The following is a 7,500-nucleotide window of genomic DNA, read 5'->3' on the forward strand; positions in this document are numbered from 1 at the left end:
AAGCAATGTAGATTTAAATGTCTTATCATATACATAGCACGCTCGTAAATGATCATTCATATATATATGATAAGACATTTAAATCTACATTGCTTGCATGGATAAGGAGTTTTCGACACAAGACATGAAATAGTTAAATGGGAAGAACTGAAGGAACATTTAAACCTAGATGGTTTCGCTCGCTTTTAATAACGGTTAAGGCTGGAAGGAGACACCGTCTATATGGCCTGAATAGGCCCTGGGACAACAGTGAGCTCAATGCAGATATGTTTATGAACTCTTTCTTCTGGACATTATGGCGTCTGACTTTCATTTCATAACAAGACGATATATGTTATTGAAATATACGATATAGAAAACATACTTCGACATACTCAGCTACTTGTCGGTAATTTCTGTCCATAAGCATAATCAGAGTTAGAAGGAATGCTAAAAATCTCATAACAGGCAATATTGTGAAGATTTAATTAAAATTGTGTTATTACTAATTTCAAATGTTTGCTAAAGAAAAAAAGAAAAATGAAAGTATCAAAAAAAGAAAAGAAGAAAAACGATAACGAGACCCCGCAGTCCCGGTGAAAAAGAAAGACAATATATTCCAGTTGTAGCTTTTTCTAATATTTCTGTTATTTTAATATTCACATACCAACTTGTTCATCTTCAAATATACACTAAGACAAACGCATATGCATACGTATACACATATATTGATAGCAAACCATACAAACGCCCGCCCACACACACAGACACACATATTAGTATATCCATATCCATATACAATACATATATATATATATATATATATATATACACACACATATACTATATATATATATATATATATATATATATATATATATATATATATATATATATATATATATATATATATATATATATATACATACATATATATATATGTATGTATGAATGGATATATATGAGTGTGCGTGTGCGTGTGCGTGTGTGTATACACATTTATATACACATACATATAGTGTGATCTGCGTATGTGTATGTATGTACACATGCATATGTATATAAGTGAACACATACGATATTTTGCTCAAGCATGTTTATATATATATACACACACACACACACCTATACACCTATATGCGTAAGCTTGTGTATCATATGCTCACGTAGATAGTCATACTAAGACATACAGCGTACACACACGCACACACACGGACACACACGGACACACACACACTGATCTACGTTGATACTATTATGGCTTTCAACGCTTCCGTATGTCTATGAATATTCAAATGATATATGTTAATTGATACACCTCAGTAGCAACTGAGACTTATCTGCCTCACAGTCAAACTATTCTCCTCTTCTCAATTAATGAGATATTTATTGGGAAGACACATTTATGTCTTCTATTTCCTTTGGTCTGTCTTCGTTTCTGTTCTATTTGTAAATCTGTTTCCCTAACAAAATAACAAAATAATATATGTATATGTATTTATTTATATATAAAAGCGTATAGTCAGGTGGTATAAGACGTGAATGTACATTTATTTATCTACTACAGATTTATTTACACTACTTGTGTATATATATATATATATATATATATATATATATATATATATATATATATATATATATATATATAATACCGTACATAGGCATTTATGTATCATACTCAATGCAAATACATTTAGAAAGGCAAATACATGCGGTATTTGTTCGGAGATAATACCTCTTGCGAGCGGACAATGTTTAAAAACACAAATATATCAGAAGCAAATGATAATCATCCAACAGCGGGCGTGTGAAAGCTTGGTGCGTATTTCTGCATCCTTGCACTTCGTCAGTAACGTGTACCAACTGACAACTGCACGTTAAGACGAAATTCCTCGTTACTGATACAGGAAAAACTGATTTAAAAACTACTGGAGTTGCAATTAGCAATATTATTTCCGAACACCGCAGTTAATTTGCTTTCGGCGATGTATCTACATTAAGAATGGTACACAGATAGCTATTTCGATCAAATACTGTCCATTATCATCATCTTCATCATCATCATCATCATCATCATCATCATCATCATCATCATCATCATCTGGTCGAGCTTGCTCGGACATTTTTTACTCGCACATGCCATCCATCTCGGTCTTGCATTAGTTGAGGGAGGTCATCGGAGAGGCGTCCAGTATATCTGGCGAGTTGATCTACATTCGTTGTGTTCGGACGGTCTGCTCGAATACACCATGCTTTGACATCCATAGCAGTAGGTCACTTGCCAACTCATGTTTATCTCGCCAACAATGTCCCGCAAAGCTGTACATAACGGATTTTAATAATGCTTAGCTGTTGAGCTCAGTATAATACCGAAACAATTCAGGCGTTGCAGCGGAAAGAATGAATATTACATTAGTAGTTAACTAATATTGTCTGTTACGTTTTGTTAGGTTCAGAGATCTTTGTTTAAAGATATGAATAAAAACAGTAGCGTATTGGATTAGGAAATCCTTTGGATAAAACAATAGAAAACAGTCGAAGGCCGACCGTGTTTCTATTCAAAGGGTTTTAACTCAATATTCACAGTATTATTTATAAGGTTATCTATTTCGAGTTCACCCGTTAAAAACAAATTATTTCACGTTCTCCCGAAGTTTCTACATTCTTATGACGTAAACCATATTCTTTATTTTTTTCTGATCACTATTGGAAATCTGAACCAGATTAGTGAAGAATGTTATTTCTGCCTAACCAGCTTTCTATCCAGGATAAGATTAATCTATAATCCCCATCGCACTATGAATTCGTGGTTCATAGAGTACAGTCACCCCAGAACCCGAGCAAAGCCATCGTATTTATAATAGAATCCAAAAGCTGCAACATAGAATTTTGAAAGGAAAAGTTTCAAGATTCAATTACTAAATTTAGAAATATTCCTTGTTATATTAAAGATATGTTAATAAGTAACGTGCAAGGAAAAGAGACCGGCTCACCTCTTCAAGCAACGACAACTGATTTAATGAAAGAGATTCTGTGCGATTGTTAGGCCTGCTAGAAATAGCAGCCAAATTTCGATCAAATTCCCCGTTACTATATTAATATGTGAAGGACAAGTTGGACAATGTAATACTGAACATATTGATTGAATCTAAGATGGGATGGTCATGGCTAGGATGTTCAATTCAGGTCTTCTGATAAGGCGCTAAATGACAATAATAGTAATATATATATATACACCGCGCTTCCACACAATTTCCACCAACCAAATTTACTCACAAAGTATTGCTCGGCCCGTGGCTATAGCAGAAGACACTTGCCCAATGTACCGTGCAGTGGAATTGAACAAGAAACCACGTTGTTGCAAAGCGGTATTTCGTCTGCCGTTACGTTCTGAGTTCAAATTCCGCCGAGGTCGACTTTGCCTTTCATCCTTTCGGGGTCGATAAAATAAGTACCAGTTACGCACTGGAGTCGAAGTAATCGACTTAATCCCTTTGTTTGTCCCTTCTATGTTTATCCCCCCTGTGGGCAATGAAGAAATAGATATTTAATTATTAAAATATAATGGGTTAATTTAAACATCGATTGGCTATGGGGGCTCCAGAAAGGAATGGGAATCAAAGAGTCTCTTCGGTAATGAAATGGTTGAGAGCAGCCGATATCACACTTTCCTTTCATCAGTCCCAAGTTTTAATCCAGTGATTAAAAAAAAAAAATGAGGATTGTGTATTCTATATGATGTATGGCAGCCAGAGAAATATGTCCAGTGTATTAATTAGATATGATGCAGACGACAGGCAATGGTTAACAGAAAAACTCTCTGACGGTATTCTATTAGGTTGGTGCATAATTATTGCAGCTTTTTTGTTTTCAACAAATTTTATTCAACAAGAACAGTAACAATATTTAACAAAAACATCTTTAAATGATGGTCTGACCGTCTGCCAAGCAAATGGGAAGCAGTAATTGAAGTAGATGGTGAATATGCTCCGGAATAATCATTTAAAGATGTTTTTGTTACATGTTGTTATTGTTTTTGTTGAATAAAATTTGTTGGAAAAAAAGCCTCAATGATTATGCAGCAACCCAATAGATACGGTTATGTTGTCATTAACTGGTGTCGATTCCATGTAAAGTAATATGGTCTCTCTTATCAGAGAACTAACAATTAATGAATGAAATCTCATGGGGAAGCGTAAAGGTGCAAAACACCTCGTCTTTGATACGATGTTCTTTGTCATTACACAAAGCCCTTTATTCAGCACGTTTTAGCACAGTTTTACTCCAAGTGTAAACAGAATGCGTTCATATTTTGGTTTATCTAAACAACTGACACCAACCCTCTAATGTATATATGTATGTATGTATGTATGTGTGTATGTATGTGTGTGTGTATGAATTAATGTACGTATGTATGTGTATGTATGTACGTGTATGTATGTATGTATGTATGTATGTATGTATGTATGTATGTATGTATGTATGTGTGTGTGTATGTATGTGTGTATGTATGAATTAATGTACGTATGTATGTATGTATGTATGTATGTATGTATATTGTCTTTCATTCTTTCGGGGTCGGTAAAATAGGTGCCCGCTGAGTACTGGGGTCGATGTAATTGACTGAACCTCCTCCTCTTAAATTACTGGCCTTGTGCCAAAATCTATATTGAAGGTTGCGAGCTGGCACAATCGTTAGCACGCTGAGCAAAATGCTTGACGTTCTAAGTTCAAGTTCCTCCGAGGTCGATATTGTCATTCATCCCATTGGGATCGATAAAATAAAAATCGCTGAGCACAGGCGCTTCGCTGCAATTCACTTACCCCTCCTCTGAAATTGCTAGTCTTGTGCGAAAATTTGAAACCAATTTATATATTAACCATAAATTGGACGCTAACATTATCGATGTAATTAGCCAAAAATATTAATTAATTAATTAATTAATTGAAACTACACCCTTAATGACGTGAACAAATCAACATGTAAATGACGAGCAGCAGTCAAAATAAGACCCGCTCCAAATTTTAATCAATGAAATTAATCATTAATTTTCATCATTAGCCCGATTGTGAATCAGAACATTAATGGTCAAAGAAAATATAAGATTAATTCGCTGAACTTTCAGTATTCTTTAGAATGGTGAGTTCCAAGGTTATAAGATTTGTCCAGTTGTACTTAAACGGAAGCCTTTTATTTTTTGCTTGCTTCAGTCATTGGAATGCGGCCATGCTGGAGCACCGCCTTGCAGGGTTTTTAATCCAACGAATCGACCCCAGTACTTATTACCTCCGCCTTCGCTAAGACAGAGGTATTGTTTTTAGTTGTTTGTTTGTTTGTTTGTCCATGGACAAGATATCTCAAGAACTGCTGGATGGATTACGATGAAACTTTCAGGGATGTTTGGCCTCGCGACTGGAGCGAACCGATTAGATTTTGGGATCGATCCGGTACCAAACAAGGATTCTGGGTTATTTTTCTGTTTTTTTTCCCGTTATTTTTGAGAGCAGTCGGGTTCATTTTTAGTATTCTCTTTTGTGAGAGCAGTCGAGTTTATTTCAGATATTCTCATTTTAAAAATCATCTCTGGCTAATCGTTGAGAAGACGTTGGTGTTGCCTCTTGGCGGAGGTTTGCGCTCTCTGAGCGCTCTTGTTTTATCATTAATTATTTAAAATTCTGGAACTGAATCTATAAGTACAGTTTAAAATGAAACTATGTCGGGAACTCCACAAACTTTATCAGCCTTAGCTGTAAGACAACTGTAATTAGTATTCATACACACATATTTATTCATGTATGTATGTGTGTGTGAGTGTGTGGGTGTGTGTATGTGACAGAAAGAAAGAAAGAGAAAGAGAGAGAGAGAGAGAGAGAGAGAGAGAGAGAGAGAGAGAGAGAGAGAGAACAAGAAGTATTTTGCGTATAATACTTATCAATGACCTGAAGCCGAAGTAGCAGTGGATATTCCCATTTACTCCCACTGTAAGTTCCTGTTACTTATTTCTTCGAGAGGAAAACAAAAACCGCCAACTCATAACCGTCTTTGAATCTAATTCTATGAAACATTATCTCTTTATTTTATCTCTCTTCCTTTCATGCAATTATTTTTCAGGATCTCTACATAGTTTTACCAATTAAATCCAACAATATTTTCCTCTCCATGGCGTAAGCTTATATTTACTATACAACAAACTACTTCACAACTTCTTTAGTCTGCATTATCTATATATGAAGATTACTTACGCTTTCAATTGTAACATTTAATTTATAAAACGATATACAAGCTTACCTCGTATTTTTGCATCTACAATTCATACAATTGTTTAAAAAGACCTCCAGTCTTCTCGCTATCGTTGCGTTTAACTAAAAATTACACATGCTATAGACAGATGTTCCTTATTCGTGGGAAATTCCTTCAAATTCTCAGAATATCTATTTTTATTTGATAGTTTTATTATCTTAACTTATATCTGACTACGAATTAATCTAATTGACAAAAATTAACAGCTTGCTAGACAGGACTTAATTTAGCTTTCCTTAAGATTGAAACAATATTACAGCAATTTTTAAAGTTTAATAGTAACATTGTCGGATATGAGAATACATGTGTGTGTGTGTGTGTGTGTGTGTGTGTGTGTATGTAATCTTTCCCCGATATATAAGGCAAACATTATAAGCATCGGTGTGAAAAACGTTAAACCGATGCTTTCGAAATGAATTAACGTAATTATTTCGCTTCAGTTACACACCCACATACTCTTCTGCCATATATGCTATTGAGACAGTGAATTGGTAATATGTCGGTTGGAAGCCTACTCAGGAGAAAGTTCTTTTGTCACGGCTAAAGACAATTGGGAATGACCGGATTATTTGCTTTTAAGCAATCAAGAAAATATTGTAAACAGACGAAAAAGAAGTTGGCGAAAAAAGCTAAATTCGCTTCCTTCATTTCGGTTTACGTGTCTCTCCTCACGTATGGTCATGAATGTTGAGTGATAACCGATGGAGCACAATCGCGAAAACAAGCAGCCGAAAGTGGGCACCTCTGAAGGATCTCAAGGATAAAATTACTGGACAGGGTTCGTAACTTGGAGATGAAGGAGTGTCTTCATGTCCAGCGGTTACTTCCCTGCATCGAGACATACTACAGACATGTGATTGGAATGTCGCAGCGAAGCATCACACGAAGGACTCTGACTTCGTAAGTAGACCAAGGCCGAGATGGTTCGATAGTAATTATAGTCTCAATTGATCACACTTGGGAATCCAGCCGGAAAGTGTAATGACGGTCGCTTCAGAGAAGACCCTGCGGAGATGGTGCCTGAGGAATCTACTCCAAAGACACCTCCCAGGAATGGTGGTGGAGAAGATGGATGGGCGTATGTTATGTTTTACCTGCTGTAATGTTATTCTTTCTGTTAATGATTACTAAATAAGATATTAACAGGATCCCATGACATAAGGCATCTTTTATGTGAATCCAACCACGGCTTGCACCACGTCTAGAATGAAAACATT

Source organism: Octopus bimaculoides, chromosome 7, assembly GCF_046866305.1.
Source record: "Octopus bimaculoides isolate indiv1 chromosome 7, ASM4686630v1, whole genome shotgun sequence".
NCBI classification, from domain to species: Eukaryota; Metazoa; Mollusca; class Cephalopoda; order Octopoda; family Octopodidae; genus Octopus; species Octopus bimaculoides.